Genomic DNA, 17,324 nt, shown 5'->3' with positions numbered 1-17,324 from the left:
TGGAAGAAAAGCAAGTGCCACGGTCACTCCAGTCAGGCACAGAGGGTTCTTCCATGTGCCCCCAGGCTGGCAGACACTGGCACAGCAGCAGGACTCTGCTACCAGAACTGAGCCTGGCTGGGTCTGGGATGGAGCTTGTGTGGAGCAAAGCAGGCACAGGACAGGCTGTGGATGACCACCAGAATCCAGTGCCCTGGGTACAATGTCCCTGAGCAGGGAGCACCCAGCCCAGCCCCAGCCTGGCAGCAGGAGACCCACTCTGCCTGTCCTGCTGCTGGCATTGGTCTTCAGCCCAAGATCACGACCTCTTCCTCACCTTTTCAATCAATGTCCATGTCCTCAATGGACTCTTCCATATCAACATCCATCTCCTCTTCCTCATCCACATCCACGTCCATCTCTTCCTCTCCAGAGTCTTCTCCGTCAATTTCCATCTCCTCATCCATATCAATCTTTGTATCCACCTCCATCTCCTCCTCTCCGTCTGGGACAGCCTGCAGAGGTAGCAAAACCTCAGAGTGGGCTCCCTGTCCCACTCCATCCCCACAGAGCTCCAGCCCACCCGGGCAGGTGGGGGGTGTCCACCTCCATGGAATGGCACCATACCTTCCTCAGGACAAATGGGAGCATCCTGCAGGGCTGGATGATGAAATCCAGGCACTCAGGAGCTGTCAGGAATGATCGGGGTATCGGGGGGATAAGAAGAGTGAAAGGCGAGGGCAGGAGCAAGGTGCAGAGCATGTCAACACAGCGGCCAAGGGTTGTGTTGTGCCCTTTGCTGGGCGCTGGACGTTCCAGCTGGAGCGTGGGCTGTGACATCACAGTTCCCAGGCTCCATCTGAAGTGGACAGTGGGGACCATGGAATGATGGAGTCCCTGAACAGTTGGGCTTGGAAGGGAGCCTGAAGAAACATCTTGTTCCAAACTGAGCAATCTTCCCGCAGAGCAGGCTGCTCAGAGCCCTGTTCCCAAGGATGGGGCATGCACAGCCTCTGCGCACAGCCTGGGCCAGTGCCCCACCACCCCCAGTGGAAAAGAGCAGCTTCCTTAGATGCAGCTTCAATCAACCTGCTGCAGCTGAAAGCCATCCCCCTTGTCCTGTCAGCACAGGCCCTGCTGAACACTCTGTCCCCTTCTTTCCTGTGGGAGCCTTCCAGTCCTGCACAGCCACAGGGAGGCCTCCCAGTGTCTCCTCTCTCCAGGCTGAGCATCCCCAGCCCCACTTGCCCAGCAGTCAGTCACATCAGGGCCAGTCCAGGCTGAAGGGTAGCAAATAGCATCAGGAACTGAGAGATGCAAGCTTTAGACCCAGGTTTGCCTCTAAATGTACAAAATTAATAACAGTGGATGGGAAGATGGTGGGACACTGGTTCTGTTCTAACTGGTGATTTTTTTTTCTTCTTTTCTGTCATGCTGCCCCAGGTGTTTCTGTTTGAAAGGAAGCTTGGCACAATGTCCATTGTCTTCTCCATTTGTGAAACAACACGCGGAGTCTGGGCAGGCTGATGATGCAGAGCAAAACCTGAAAATATACTAGTGATCCTGAGCCTAGGGGATGCAGCTAAACCCAGCCAAAAGGAATTTCTGAAAAGCTGATCCTGGTTTACATTATCTTGAGTTTGGCTTTGCCAACTTCACCAGTCATTTATGAAAAAGCAAACAAAAAACTCAAGCCAAATCAGACATAAACACAAACAAACAAACAAACAAACAAACAAACCCATGCAGCAAACCAATCAAACAAATATATAAAAAAACCCCAAATAAAACCAAAGGGAATGAAGAGTTAGTACTAGTTGTGAGGATAGCACAGCAGGCAAATGGCTGCTTCCCACAGGATCATCATCAAAAGCCACATAGAACAGCTGCTCCAAAATATACCCAAGAGGAGAAAAAGAAAAAGTGATCCATGGCAACTTTGGAGGCAGCTCCACATTCAGGTGACGGATGAGCACGCAGTGGTACAGATCCAGCATTGCCCACCCTCCAGGCTGCTCTTTGCTCCTGATGAAAGACCCTTGCAGGACTGTGGCCCCTCTCAGTGCAGTGTCACTCACTCCCAGAGCTCTCAGCAGAGCCACTGGCATTTCCAGAGTGACATCCAGGCACAATCCTGCTGCCTGCTGAGCACCTGTGGAAGATCCTGAGCATCTTCATGCCTAGCAGCACAAAACAGCTCAGGATTTCTCTGAACTGCTTTTCAGGGCAGGTTTCCATATCCCCGTGAGATCTGTTCATCCCTCAACACGTCTGACTTGGTGTACAACGATGCATTTGGGTTCCTCCCTTCCTCCTGTGTGCCAGTGAGAAACCATCCATGGGAATGGAGGATGTTGTGTGCAGGGCAATGTATTCCTGGCTTGCCATTTTGCTTCACTGTCACTCAGCTGAACATGGTCCTTGTCTAAGAAGGACTTCGAAGAAATGGGTAGGAATTTTGGCTCTGAGAGGAGCAGAAAGCATATTTTCTAGACCACATTGCCAGCAGATGCCGTTTCCCTGGCAGAACAGTGATTGCCACTCATCTTCCTGGGAAGAATGTCAAGACCCATTCAGAGATCCCAGGTTCAGCTGGCCTTTATTCTTTTTAGACTCCTGAAAACATTGTTCCCAAAACAATCTTTCTCTCCTGTCTTTTGTCATCAACTGTGGAACAGAGGAAATGGAAGGGATCAGAGGTTTGTTTAAATTTGCGCTTATTTTTAAGTCTTCAAATAGTGTCAGCTCGATGCGTGATACTTTAGAAATTGGATGAGTAGCACCTATTTCATCCCAGCAGAGGGGTGGGATTGAAGACTTCCAACAACAGAAACACTGGATGTGTAAGAGCTCAGTTTTCCACCCCTCACACAAGTAACTTGCTGTACTATTTTCAGCATCCTCAGCCAGATCGATTAAAAAACTGCTCCAAACAACAACAGAATGAAAATCTTCCACCAAATGGGGAAAAGGAAGAAAAGTGGGCCGCAGCCCTTTCTTCAGAGCTTGTGTTGATTTTGCCAAGTCAGATGCAAACAAGGTTTGCCATATTTCTTTCCTAGAAAAATGCAGCTATTGAATAGAAATCTACCTCTGAGGCTGCTAAGTTGAGTGCGATTTTAGAGCTGGGAGGAGCAAAACAGGTTCCAGAGATGCTGTGGCTGTGTCACCCTTGGAAGTGTTCAGGGCCAGGTTGGATGGGGCTTGGAGCAACCTTATTAGCGGAAGGTGTCCTGAGTCTGGTGAGTCCCTGAAAAGAAACTTTTGGTTTTCCTGAAATGCTGCCTTTGTAAGGGGAGGTCACAACTACCCCACGTAATTTGAAATGCCCTGAGTAGAACCCAACTGTTTTTTCTCACAGGTGAGGAGGGATTTTCACTTGTATTTTATGGAGGATTTTGACAGGGCAGAGCAAGAGCAGCTGAATGGGTTTGACAGGCAAAGAGGGCCAGTGTGGCAGCAGCTTAATTCCATGGAGCTTTTCCTTCTGTGATCCCGTACAACCTGAGGCAGCACTCTGGGGCTCTTGAACCTGGCAGCTGGGCAAGTTAATCATTGGAACAAGTGATAAATTAAGCTGCTCCACTCTCTTGAGCATGGGTGTGATGAGCCTTAAGTAAACCTGTGAGCACTTGTCAGGATGGGAGCTTGTTCTTTGCCAGGGAGGAGGGAGAAAATATTGCTTGGAGTAAATAAAGCAACTCTGCTTCCCCTGGAAGAGGAAAAGAAGGAATTAAATATGTGAATGCTGCATGGAGTCATTTGCACAAGGCTATATCTTGTCTGCTATGCAGGAATGTTCTCAATAAACCAGGCTTCTCCTGACCATTATTTTTCTGGGTTTCCACCACATGATACAAGAGACTCTCAATAGACCCCTGTCTCCCCACCCCCAGCGCCGCAGCCTCCCCCAGAGGATGTTCCACGAGATTGACCCCAGAGCCTGACACGGGGATGGGGGGCCGAGGCCCTGGGGGGTGGGACAGGGGGACAGGGACCCCCCCGGCAGCGTCCCTGTGTCCCCCAGGGCCAGAGCCTGGGCCAGGGCTCCTTCACCCTGTTACAAACGAGAGCACTGGAAAACTCCCAGGAAAGATATCAGCAAAAAACATATTTAATATTAAGTGACAGCACCACAAAAATTCCTCAGCAAGAGTCACACTGCTCATGACTGGACACTGCAGGCACACCGAGGAAACAATCCAACAACAAAACCAAACCAAACCCAGGCAATCAAACCATAAATGAGTAACAAATCCTATGGAAAAGGTGGTTTTCAATCCTGTGGAAAAGAACTGTCCCTCTTGGCCAGGTGATCATTGCCAAAATTGAAGTTTCACCTCAAACATTCCCTGTTGTGACAGGCTGGAGGAGATTGTTGGCTGGAAACATCTTGTGTGTGGGGGAGGAAGAAGCAGGTCCACCTTGTCCTGCCCTGAAACCCCAGCGCTGCCCTGCCCTGGAACCCCAATCCCCCCAGAGCCTCTATCCCAGCCCAGCAGTGGCTGCCAGTCCCTGGCACAGCACAGGCAATGCTCCACAGCCACCTCTGGAGCCCCCGCCCAGCTCCTGAGTGACCAAATGAGCCCAAGTCCCACCTGGGGGAAGGGCCCAGCAAGACCAAGGGGTATTGAAGGCTGACCACAAGGCAAGCACACATCTTGACCCTGCAGCCTCTTGGAATTTCTGTCTGAATGCTGCTGGAATCCAGGAGTTGGTATCTCTGTGTGTGCTTCTTAAATCTTATTTTTCTCTCTTTCTATGTCTACTTCTATTTCTCTCCTCTGGCGAATTTTGATGAACTTAAAGTTTATCAGGCTTAGAGTTTGTCAAGTGGAATGGCCAAGTTAATGCTTCAGAAATGTTTTTTTGTTGATTGAATGTCATATTAAACCTTTTGCCATCGTTTCTCTGATTTTCTAGAGTTGCCAATAAAAGCTGCTTTGAGCTCCTCAAAATCTCTTGTACTGGTATTTCTCCAGTGCCTCCAACTCAGAGGACACAAACAATTGTAATTCCTTTTAAATGTCTCCTTGAGACAGTTGTTTGGGGGATGGGAGTCAGGGCTTGTCTGTCTTGCTTGGCACAGCCCAGGCAGGGCTTTCCCAGCCACATTCCACACTCCATTGCCCAGCTGGAGCCGCTGGTGCCTCTGAGTTCTGCTGGCCCAGCCCCAGGGACGCTCTCCTTGTCTGCCCATTCCCCCACGGTCTCTGGGCAGGGATGGCCTCAGTGGGGGCTGCTGACATCCTCAGCAACTTGGAGCCTGCTGCTGGATTTCACTGCTCCAGAGGCTTGTTCAGCCTTCAGCTCTTCAGTGCAGGAATTCAGTGTCCCAGGGCTCATTAACATTGAAAACACCTTAACAAGCCAAGCCTTTGGGAATAATTTGATTTTAGCTTTCAAATCTTGTGTGGTTAATTCAACACATTTCATAAGTGTATTCAAAGTGAATGTATAATTGAATGAATATTTACAAAGAGAGTGAGAAAACATTTTTTAGGTCCTAATTTTTTTTTTTTCCTGATGATAAATTGATATGTACAATCTCCAATTGGCACTAAACCCAAGTACCTCCTCATGCAGTTTGAATAGATATGAATAGATATAGCCAACACCCTTCATGGCTGACAATCAATCAGACTCTGTCCCTACCCCACCCCACCATTTCCCCCATCCAAGCCCTGGCACTCAGAGCAGCCTTGTGCAAATCTCAGCTCCCTCCAGCCCAGGCTGCACCTGCAGCTTTCAGCTGCTTGGCTCCAACTCCCACCTGCTTTCCTTGGAGAAGGATCTGCCTGAGACACCGAGGGATGTTCATTTCTTGTCAGCCAACAAAGCCAAGAGAAGGCACAGCTCCATCAAATGCAGAAGTCATTCTTCTCCCTGGCTCTGCCCTAGCCCTGATCCCCACAGCCTGTCCTGTTTCCTTCATCCCTCCTTTGCCAGGGACTTTCTGGGACAACGGACCTCTGCTCTGGCTATGGAGGGAGATCCAAGTGCAGCCACTGGAGTGGGAACCACAACTCATCAGGTTTGTGCCCTTTGAGAGACCAGGAACTAGTGAGACTCAGAGGCACAGAAGGGTTTCTCTTGATGGCCAATATAAAAAATGTGAACATGATAAAATTTAAGAAATATCAAACCCCTTCCCTCAGCTCATTGAGACATCCCAGCAACATCTGACATGTCCACCATTCACAAGGGATTGCCATACAGGAAGGATTTTAGACAGAGACTTAAGAAGAGGTGATAGAAAAGATAAAACTACAACTAAGGTGCTGACTAGAGAGGTATTTAAACTTCAGAGAAATTGGGCAAGTCCCTGAAGCTTGAAGCATGAAGCCTGGGATGCACATTGGAATGACCTGAGAACAGCTGCAGGAAATAATCTGGGAGCAAGGGGAAGAACATAGATCCAGCTGCCCTAATGAAGAGATGTCCTTAGACAGGGCCATTGGAACAGGAGAGCTGCAAACACCTGAAGGACGGGGTCATGAAATATTAGACTGAATATTGGTAGCTCATATAGAGGGGAAGATCAGAATTTCTTCTCCTGACATCAGCAGAAGAATCCATGAGATCCAGGAAATTCCTCTTCCTCCCAGGAAAACTTTGCCATTTTTTCAAAACTCCAATGACCCAGATAAAAAAGATTTGCAAGTATATTATGAAAGTAATAGGTATTAAAACCTGTGCCCCTTTCCAGGCAGACATCAGCTGTGTGCCCATGAACAGGCAGTGCCACTTGTGCCCTGAGGTGCCCAGCTGGGATTGGATCTCTCTGAGAGCACCTGAGGGAGAGCAGAGCACCTTGCAAGCTGCACGTCCCTGAGAGCCCCGCGGGGCTCCTGTCCCATCAACATCTGCTCTGCTCCAGTCTGAAATGGGGTCCAGCATGGTGCTGGGATAATCAGAGAGCTGAGGTGTGTGCTGGAATTCAATGCTCTTCCAATCCCGCAGCAGCCCTGCATTTCCCTGCTCCAGCCTTGGTCTCCAGCACAGCCATGGAGGCTCTTTGGGCTCCTGACTGTTCCTGCAGCCCCCAAGGGCAGCTGAGCTCTGCCTGTGGCACAGTCAGCCCTGGCCAGCGCAGGCCATGCTCAGCAATTGCTTGTGTGTGCCTGGCCTTGCTGTCAGCCCCGGCAGCGGCTGCATGGCCCCTTGGTGGCCCTGTGCTGGCCCAGCCATGGTGGCCCAGCCCCTGTGCAGGCCCAGCCCAGGCCAGGAGCATTGCGGCTGGGAACGGCCCCTGTGCCGTGGGGCCCACAGCAGCCTTGGGGCTCTGTGCCCCATGGCCTCCCTGCTGGGCAGCCTCTGCCAGCTCCTGCACAGCCCCTGGCACCTGTGGGCCTGCACAGACAGCCCTGCCCCGGGCTCTGCCGGCCTCTGAGCCAGCAGAGAGGCTGGCCAGGGCTGGCCATGGCCGGGAACAGGCCCTGAGCCCCGCAGGAGGATGGAGCTGGGCCACAGCCAAACTCAGCCCAGGGCAAAGCTGGGCTCAGCAGCCAGGGCTGCCAAGGCCTGGGGACAGAGGCTGGCGGTGACAAATGTCCTGGGCCCCCTCCCTGCTCTGTCCATGCCCCCAAGGGCACAGAGCAGCCTCCTCTCTGGGGCACTTGCCTGTTTGCAATGCCTTGCACAGGCGCTGGCCCTGCCCCACAAGGCCTGGCCCGAGTCCTGCCCCTGCACGCTCAGCCAGGCTGAGATGGACACTGATGGTTTCTGGGGCAGGCTCTCTGAGCCCAGCCCAGCTCCCTGCAAGCTCTGCCAGCTGCCCTGAGCTCTGGGCCGTTCCAAGGGCCTCTCCCCAGCCCAGCCCAGCCGGCTCTGGCCCCACAGCTCTGCTCAGGCCAGGCTGCTCTGGCCACTGGCCCCACGGCCTCAGCCCCTGCCAAGGGCACAGCAGCAGCTGCAGCTCACACAGGACTCTGCCCCAGCCATGGCGGAAGGTGCTGGGCCAAGGCCAAAGGAGGCTCCCTGGCTGCCCTGCTCCCCTCTGGCTCAGGTGCTGAGAGCTCTGCAGCCCCTGCTGCCATCCCATGTGCCCAGGGCAGCACAAAAGCCCCGGCCTTGGGGCCCTCAAGAGCTGCTCCTGCTCCAGGCCCAGGGCCCATCCCAAAGCTGGGGCAGTCACAAAGGTGTGCCCATTGCTGTTCATTGCTGCTCTGATGGGGATGGATCCTCAGCCACTTGGAGGTTGATGATGAATTTTCCTACTCCTAAGGCCTCTTCTTTCTTGAGCTCTTCAGTTCAGGAATTCAGTGAGAAAAGCTCATAAACATTTGTTCAACATGCCCAAAGCAGAAAAGCCATTTGGAATAACAGAAGTTTTCAAGTTTTCTCTAATTAATTAGATATCTGAAGTGTATTCAAAGTGTATATACTGTCTTGAAAACAATGCAGAGAGAACAGTTTGTTCTGTTTAATGTTTTTTCCTGTTTATAGATCGATATCAGCAATGTCCAGTTGATATTGACCCCCAGCACCTTCTAATGCAGACTGAATAGCTATGAAAATCAAGACCCTTCATGGCTGAGAGTCAATCAGACTGTGTCTCCTGCCCCCTCCCGACCGTTTCCCTCATCCAACCCCTGGCACTCCTATGGACCAGCAATGGTGTCACCAGCAGGACCAGGACAGCAATTCTTCCCCTGTGCTGGGCGCTGGTTGGGCAGCACTTTGGGTGCTGTGTCCAGTTCTGGGGCCTCAAATTTAGCAAGAACATGGAGGGGCTGGAGTGTGTCCAGAGAAGGGCAACAAGGCTGGTGAAGGGTCTGGAGCAAAAATCCTGTGAAGAGAGGCTGAGGGAGGTGGGGTTGTTTATCCTGGAGAAGAGGAGGCCCGGGGGAGACAAGGTGGTGTCAGGGCAGAGGTTGAACTTGATGATCTCCAAGGACTTTTCCAACCTTGCTGATTCTGGGATTCTCTGAAACCACCCTTGCAGCAGTTGCAGGATGAGCCCTGGGCCCCCTCTTCAGAAGCTCCAGCAGCCCAGGTGCCTCAGCTTCTCCTCCCAGCTCCAAAGCCCATCCTGTCAGTCCTGCAGAGCCTCTGCAGCTCCTCCTCATTTCCCAGAACAGGGAGCCCCACAGGCAGACACAGCAGCCCAGATGTGCCCCCCTGGCCTGTGGTGCCTCTGGCAAGGGAGCAGCACCAGGCACTGCAGGAGCCTGCAGACAATTCCTGCAGCACTTGGAGGATGATCCTGCTCCCCAAGGGACGTTCCCATGGTGCCAAGTCAGGAACTGCAATGGGGTGTGGGGCCAGAGAGGAAAGGGCAAACAGGGATGGGCTTTTTGCAGGGGAGGGAACAGAAGAAATTTGTACAAAAAAAAGGGGGGAAAAAAAAGCAAAGGTGAAGCCAAGGAAATGCTCAGGGCAGTTCAGGGGTGGCTGTCAGGCAGCCCTGGCTCTGAGCAACAGCATCTGCAGTGGGACAGGAATCTCCCAGCTAATGGGAACAAACTTTCTGGCTGACTGCAGAGGCCAGGACAAAGCTGAGTGGTTTCCCTGCTGTCCCCCAGCTCTTCCTGGCCCCAGGGGCTGATGGCATTTGTGCTCCCTCAGGTTCATGTCCCCACAGCACCAGCATGGGGGTGCTCCTGCCTGCTCTGTGCAATGCAAACAGGGGCTCCTGAGCCAGTGCTGCCGTGGCTGTGCCTGCAAGGATGCGGCACCTCTGTGAGCTGGGGGAGAGGCCAGGGCTGCAGAGGGGGGATGTTGTTGGCAGCTCCATCAGGACGCACTAGGACGCTGCCCTGGGCTGTGCAGCACCCTGGGGATGGATCAGCCCCTGCTCTGCTGCTCCTTCCCGTCTCCCCCAGGGCCCTTGCAGAGCCCCAGCCATGCTGTTTGCCCTCAGCCTGCCCACGGCCAGCCTGGGGCTGCTCATCCTGGGGCTTTTCTGTGCTGAGCATTGGCCTGGCCGTGTTCTTGAGAGAGCCTGGGCAAGGAGCCTGGAGCCCCCAGGGCCTGGCCTGAGGCGTCAGCGCTGCCCCAGCAGTGCCCATGGCCTGTCCCTGCTGCAGCCCCGGCACTGCCACCCCCAGGACTGTGCCCGGCCCCGAGAGCACTCAGGCCCTGCAGCAACACCAGGGCCACCAGGGCAGCGGGGCAGGGCCACGGCAGCAGCACTGGCAACACCAAGTGCTGCTGCTGCTGCTGCTGGGCACAGCTGCTGTGCCAGCACTGCTCTGCCCCAGCTCTGCACACCGACATTGCTGCTGCAGCTCCAGAGAAGGCAAGAATAGAGGGATCTCTGCAGAAAACTTTGCTGGGAGATCCTTTAGTTCCTTTAAAACCTTTGAGACTGCAGCCCCTCATTGGCACAGTCTGTGGCCACAGGGAAGGTGGAGAGAAACAAAGTCAGAGATGGCAGAAACAATTGTCTAGCTTTAGGAAGAATATTAAAAAAGCAAAATGACAGGGAAATCAAAGAAGCAAACTGAAAGCGCTATAAAAGATGACTTTTATTACAAGTGATTTGCCGAAATTGGCAATCACTTTAATGCTTCCTAAGATGTCCAGTCATCAGTTTCCTCACTGCAGCCTTGAGCTCCTGGTTCCTCAGGCTGTAGATGAGGGCATTCAGGGCTGGAGGCACCAGCGAATACAGAACTGACACCAACAGATCCAGGCATGCAGAGGAAATGGAGGAGGGTTTCAGGTAGGCAAGTACTGCAGTGCTGAGAAATGCATTTCTCCTGCATTTTCCCTTTTCAGATTCTTTCAGTCATCTCCTGAGAGCTACAGTTTGTTCTGGTGCTTTTCATGAACTGATTGTACTCTTGATTTAGATGGAGACTGTGGAATTGTTTTCAGATGTAGAAGAATCTGGACTGAAGACAGAAACAAACTCCCTGTCAGCCCATTTTCATCTTCTAGATCATTTTCAAGATGTCCTTGAGGGTGTTGGAATGATTATCACACAGCTCTCCACTTCTGGCTGCAGGCTCTAGAGTTTGTTTCTCTGTATTCAGTCAGGCTTGCATTCCCTAAGAGTTCTTGGTAGCCTCTCACGTTTTCTTAGGGTAGAACAGTAACAATGAAAACCTTACCAATGGCACAACTGCCCAGCCCACAAGGAAAAGAAAAGAACAAGCTGTCAAATTCTTCAAATATTTCTCCTGCTTTGCTGCAAGTGTTGTGCTGCACCCACAGTGTGGAAAGCTGCAGTTGGTGGCACACCTTGTGAAAGAAGCTGCACCTCATTCTCCGGGAAAGGTTCTTGGAAAAAACAAACAGGACTGAGGAGAAGACTCTGGAAAAACTGAAAGAGCTTTTAAGAAATTAAATGAAAATTGAAACAATTCAAGACGTTTTTCTCGATTTATTTTTATGCTCCCCTTTCCCATCTTGCACTAGTTGTCCATCCCATTAATTCCAAACAGATCTCACTTCTAAGATCCATGAGTTGGCAAGTTTTAGACATTTTAAGATACCATGACCTAGACACACTTTGGCTTCCCCTGTTTTTCTTGGAAATCAATGCTGGAGAGGTAAGTGCAGTGCTTGGGTCAGGTACAAATTCTGCATTCAGGGAATGCGCTCTGAGAGTGTTTGACCCTCAGCAGGGACAATGCACAGCAGTGACCGAGGGGATTCCTGAGCCACTGTGCAGGAGTCCAGACTCTGGGTCTGGGCTGAACTCGGCAAAGTTCCCGTGTTTGGACAGGCTCAGGGGCTGCCCTCGGGGAACGTGGGGCTCGGGGCGGGGGCGAGCGGGCAACGGACAAACGGACACGGGGACAAACGGTCCCGGAGCTTCAGTTGCAGCAGCGGCAGCAGCGGCAGCAGCAGCGGCAGCAGCAGCAGCGGCAGCAGCAGCGACAGAAGAAACTTTTAGAGTCTCTTCTCCTCTCCCTCTCCCGCTGTCCCGTACCTCTCCCTCTCTCCCTTTCCCGCCGTCCCTCTCCTCTCCCCGCCTCCCTCTCCCCGTGCCGGGCTGGGCCATGCCCCCGGCCCGCCCCCGGCCCCGGGCGGGGCTGCCCCGTGCCCGCCCCCGGCCGTCCCGCCGCCGCCTGGCCTCAGCCCGGCTCTGGCCGTGCTGGCGCTGGCGCTGCTGGGCGGGCGTCAATGCCTGGGGCTGGGGCGGCATCGCCGGCTTTTGGCTCCGCCTGGCCCGAGCCCGGCCCCGGCACCGACGCAGGGTCCAGTCCCGGCCCCGACCCCGGCCCCGGCTCCTCCCGGGGCCCGCGGAGGACACAGGCGGCGTTGCCTCTCCCGCCGCCTCCGCTGCGGCTTGCCCGGCCCGAGCTCCGCCGCTCGGCAGCGCAGCCGCCGGCCCCGAGCCTCCCGTGTCGCGAACGCCGGGGGATGGCCAGGCCGGGGCGGGTGAGGGGCGCTCGGGGGCCGTTGCTGGCCCCGGGCTGAGCGCCGACAGCCGCGTCCCGCCCGCAGGGAAGGCGCAGGAGGCCCTGCAGGAGCGGTACCGCCTGGGTTCCCTGCTGGGGCGCGGCGGATTCGGCAGCGTCTGGTCAGCGACGCGGCTCTCGGACGGTGCCCCGGTGAGCGGCAGGGCCGGCGGCGGGCGGAGTAGGAGGAGGAGGACAAGGAGGAGAAGGTCAGGGTGCGGCGGGACGGGCGTTGAGCTCAGCCTGCTGCTCTCGCTTGCTCATAGGTGGCCATCAAACGCGTGCCGCGGGATCGCATCCGGCACTGGAGCGAGCTGGTGAGTGAGCAGGGCCAGCGGCAGAAGCCGGGCCGTGCCGGGCGGTGAGGAGCCGGGGCCTGGCATGGTGGGAGCCACCAGGAGACCTGCGGGGAGAGCGGGCATGGGCTGAACAGGGCATGCAGAGCATCCCAAGCTGGCTGAGGGGTCCCAGAGCCCTGGCACGGCCTCAGCTCCACTGATGGCATCGCGCTCCTCCTGCAGCCCGACGGCACCAGCGCGCCCCTGGAGATCGTGCTGCTGGCCAAGGTGTCCTGTGGCTGTGCTGGTGTCATTCAGCTCCTGGAGTGGCTTGAGCTCCCCGACAGCTTCTTGATGGTGCTGGAGCGTCCAGAACGGTGCCAGTAGCTGTCGGATTTCCTGGCGGAGCGGAGGTTCCTGCCGGAGGAGGAGGCGCGGGGGCTGTTCCGCCAGGTGCTGGAGGCCGTGCGGCACTGCACCAGCTGTGGGGTCCTGCACAGGGACATCAAGCCCGAGAACATCGTGCTTGACCTGGCCAGCGGGCAGCTGAAACTGATCGACTTTGGCTGTGGCGCTTTCCTCCAAGACACAGCCTACACCCAGTTTGCAGGTGAGCCCTCGCAGGGGATGCTCCTGGGCATCTCATGGCCCAGCCTGGGTGTAGCACCGGGGCTTCCCCCTACTGCAGCTGGGATGGGATTAATGCTGGACCCAAGTTCATTTGGCTGGGGTGTGAGGGAGGCCAGCTCCCAGCCCTGCTGACAGCCTTCAGTACCCACTGTGGCCTGGGCTGGGGCTGGAGCTGGTGCAGCCAGCCCGACAAAAACCCCCATGGGGGTTTTTCTCCCCCATGGGAGAGGGGGGTCTGAACCCATGCCCTGGATGGTTTGGTGTGCAGGGGAGGAGGGGCTTGGACTGCTCCACTCCCCTTGTTTGCCTTGGCTTATTAACATTTTTTGGGGGCCCATGCAGGCAGAGAGGAGAGTGGGTTTTCTCCACCAGTGGGTGGGTTTTTCCTTTCTGTGTCATGGTTGGGCCTTCCCAGGGTTTCTGCTGCCCTCTTCCAGCACCAGTGGCTTCTTTTCCAGCCCTGAGTTTGTACACAAGTCCCAGGTGATGGTGAGAGGGCAGCGGTCACCCCGTGTGTTGCTAGAGCAGCCCCCACATGCCCAGGGATGCTGGGGCCAGGCTCTGGGAGCAGCAGCATCCCCCTGCTGAGCTGTGTCTGTGTTCCACAGGAACCCTGGCCTACAGCCCTCCAGAGTGGACCCAGCACCAAAGCTACCATGGCGAGGCAGCGACAATCTGGTCCCTGGGCCTCCTGCTGTACCAGCTGGTTGTGGGGAAGCACCCGTTCAGGAGGGGCCAGGAGATCATCTGGGGGCGCATTTTGTTCCCACCACGGCTCTCTCAAGGTGGATCCTCATCTCTGGGCACAGGGGGAATACCAATGCTGGGAGACAGCAGCGGGCTGATGGGCATCCTGCTCTGGCAGCTGCTGAGGAGGTGGCACATGTCCTGCTCTCCTCTAAACAGAGAATCCATGGGGAAGTTTAGGCCAGGTCTGGGCTCACCCAGTATGGCCTGGGCACAGGAACAGGGGGAAACTTCTCCAAGTGACTGGTGATTTCTGGTTTGTCTCCCCAGAATGCCAAGATGTCATTAAGAGGTGTTTGTCCATGCAACCCTCGGACAGGCCATCATTAGAAGAGCTTTTCTGCCATCCTTGGGTGCAGGGTGCTCCTCGGCCCTAGAAGATGAGAGAGATCCATGTGCACAGTTGGATCCAGGGGCCTGGCAGGTAGGAGCTCCACACATTTCTTGGCACTCAGTGGCAAAGCAAACCAGACTGGTTTTGTCCTGCCTGTAGCTCTGAGCAGGGGTCAGCAGAAGGGAACATGCAGCTCTTGGGCTGGAGCTGAGCTGGAGATCTGGTGTGGCAAGCACTGGTGGCCACCATCCCCCCTGGTTTTCTTGTCTGCTTCATGGATGGCTGGGGCCCTGGGCAGAGCCCTGACAGCCTGGTCTGCTCCCAGGGAGGAGAAGGAGCTCCTTGAGAAGCTGTACCAGGTGGGGCTGCTGCTGGAGACAGCAAGGACAACCTCAAGGACAACAATCTCTTCCTTGGCCTGGCCAGCTGAAGATGATGGACTTGGATTCTGGCAGCTTCTCTAAAGACACACTCCACACCCAATTTGCAGGTGAGTTCCACAGCCAGGGGGATGCTCCCAGATCTGGGCATGGCATGGCCTGGCTGGGCACCAAAGGTTCCCCCCTTTGCTGGGAGGGATGCAACAAATTCTTCGGTCGACTGCCCAGCTGCTTTTTGTCTCTGGGCAGCTGCTGAGGGCTGGATGTGCCATGGCTGGCTGCAGGCTGGGCACATGTCCTGCCCTCCTGCCCTGCTTCCCAAGGCAGCACTGATGGGCAGCTCTGGGCACAGCTCTGGGCACAGCCAGCACGGCCTGGGCACTGCGGGCAGCTGGGACAAGGGGACAGGAGCCCTCAGCTGACGGGCAGTTTCTGCTTTCTCTCCTTGCAGCTGGGCTCTGCGGATGCTGAGGCTGCTCTGGGCTCTGGCAGGGCTCTGCTGGAGCTCAGCACCGGGCTGGCATCAGCCAAAGAAGAAATGGTGTCACCTGCAGCACAGACTTGCTTGAGCATTTTGACAACGCAGCTCAAGTTTGCAGCGTGGACACCTCCAAGGGAAAACATGACACCTCCCAAAAATTAAAATTGTTCAATACCTTCTGAAATCAAATCAATCTGGGATGACTCCAAATGACATTTTTCAGCTTGCTCAAGATGTAGCTCAGCCCTTCTCTGAACAGTTCTCTCCCCCACCTGCCTTTTACTTCTCAACTGCTCCCTTTTTTCCCCCAGTGAATTCCCAGCCCATTGCAGTCTCCTTTACTTGCTGGCCTTCCGTGTTGCCCCTGACCACAAGGAAGGCCGAACCCCAGGTTTAGGGACTCGTGCTGTCACTGGCTGAGGAGCAGCAATGTCTCAGAGGTCCAGTGGGATTTTAGTGTCATTCAGAGCCACTCTCCAGCCCTCAGCTCTCCTCACTGCTGAGTTCCCACTCCCTTTTCTTCATCCTTGCAGCAGGATGAGCTCTGTGAATCCCCTTGAGCCTCCCCACTCTTCCCAGCCCACGCAGCCACCTCAGTGAGGCTGAAGCTGAAGCTTCTCTGTCTCCTCTGGCACACCAGTCCAGTCCCCTGTGTGGGGAGCCCCAGCCCCAGAGCACAGCACACAGCAGTGCAGTCCGGGCTGGAGCAGCTGCCCTGCAGCCCTGGCTTGGCTGTTTGTGGCAGCTGAATGCTCCCTGTTTCCAGCTGTCCCTGCAGGATGGCCCCGGGGCAGAGCCCAGCCGGGCTCCCACTGCAGCCCCTGGAGCTTGGGGCAGACAGTGCTCCCAGAGCTGAGGTTCATGGGGAGCACCCGGAGCTGTGCCTCGTGCTCAGTGTTGGCAAATGTTGTGTTCTCATCTCCTGCAGCCTGAGGGGAAAACAACCTGTGCTGCCAGGCCAGCACTGCCCCTCTGGGCAGGGACAATGCTGAAGGGCTTTCCCATTCCAGAGGAGCTGGCACTGAGCCTTGGCAGGGCCTGGCAGGGCTGGAGCCGGGTCTGGCCTGCTGTCCGGGACTCGCTGCCCACCAACCGCCCCCACCCACCACGCTCCATCCTCCAGAGACAGAAGGGTCTGTGTGTGCCAGGGGCTCTTGGATGTCTCTGTATCCATGGACAGAAGGGTCTGTGTGTGCCAGGGGCTCTTGGATATCTGTGCATCCATGGACAGAAGGGTCTGTGTGTGCCAGGGGCTCTTGGATGTCTCTGTATCCATGGACAGAAGGCTCTGTGTGTGCCAGGGGCTCTTGGATGTCTCTGTATCCAGGGACAGAAGGATCTGTGTGTGCGAGGGCTCTTGGATGTCTCTGCATCCATGGACTGAAGGGTCTGTGTGTGCCAGGGGCTCTTGGATGTCTCTGTATCCATGGACAGAAGGCTCTGTCTGTGCCAGGGTTTCCATAATGTCTCTGTACCCATGGGTATGGGATGAACATGGACAGTGAAAGTGTCAGTCATGTTGCTTGCACACTCCTTCCTTTGTACACAAGACAAATCCATGCACACCCCCACATATTGGTATATCAATAGGATAGGAATGGATAGAGACTTCGCACAGAGGTCTAACTTTGGCATAACTCACCCTTTAGCCAGAGACCAGGGGATTTTTTCCCCAGCTCTGTGTGAGAAGGTGTCCCAGAGCTGAAGGAGCAGCATTCAGAAGCAGTTTCAGGATTTCTACGCCGGAAGTGGAGCTCACAACCATCCATATAACTTGCCATATTCATTGGGATGGGCTGCTGCTTCTCTAGGAATATGGCCCAATGCAGACATGAGACTTGGAAAAATCCCAGCTCTCTGTGGGTTTGTGTAAAAGGGGGAGCAGCACAAACACTTTGTGCCTGCCTGGGGGACACAAGGTCCAAGGAGCTTTGGTGGCAGGTGAAGTTCCATTCCATTACATCCCAGAGTGGCACAGGACAAAGATCCAAGCACTCCAAACCCCACTGATGAAGTCTTTGTGATGCAGCACATCCTCTAGGAAAAGCTGTTGTCAGACAATCTATTGGGATTTATAACTTTCATTTGCAACACTTTAAATCCAAATTTCAAACTGCAATATTTTTACACTCAAGACAC

General features: G+C 54.9%; 1 pseudogene; it reads left to right on the top strand.

Moving 5' to 3' along the window:
• Window positions 1-3,176: 3,176 nt before the first annotated feature.
• On the top strand, window positions 3,177-14,925 carry LOC135299804 (serine/threonine-protein kinase pim-1-like; annotated as a pseudogene).
• The last annotated feature ends 2,399 nt before the right edge of the window (window positions 14,926-17,324 follow it).

The sequence above is a fragment of the Passer domesticus genome, chromosome 4 (genome assembly GCF_036417665.1).
Source record: "Passer domesticus isolate bPasDom1 chromosome 4, bPasDom1.hap1, whole genome shotgun sequence".
NCBI classification, from domain to species: domain Eukaryota; kingdom Metazoa; phylum Chordata; class Aves; order Passeriformes; family Passeridae; genus Passer; species Passer domesticus.
This window is presented reverse-complemented; position numbering and strand designations above follow the sequence as displayed.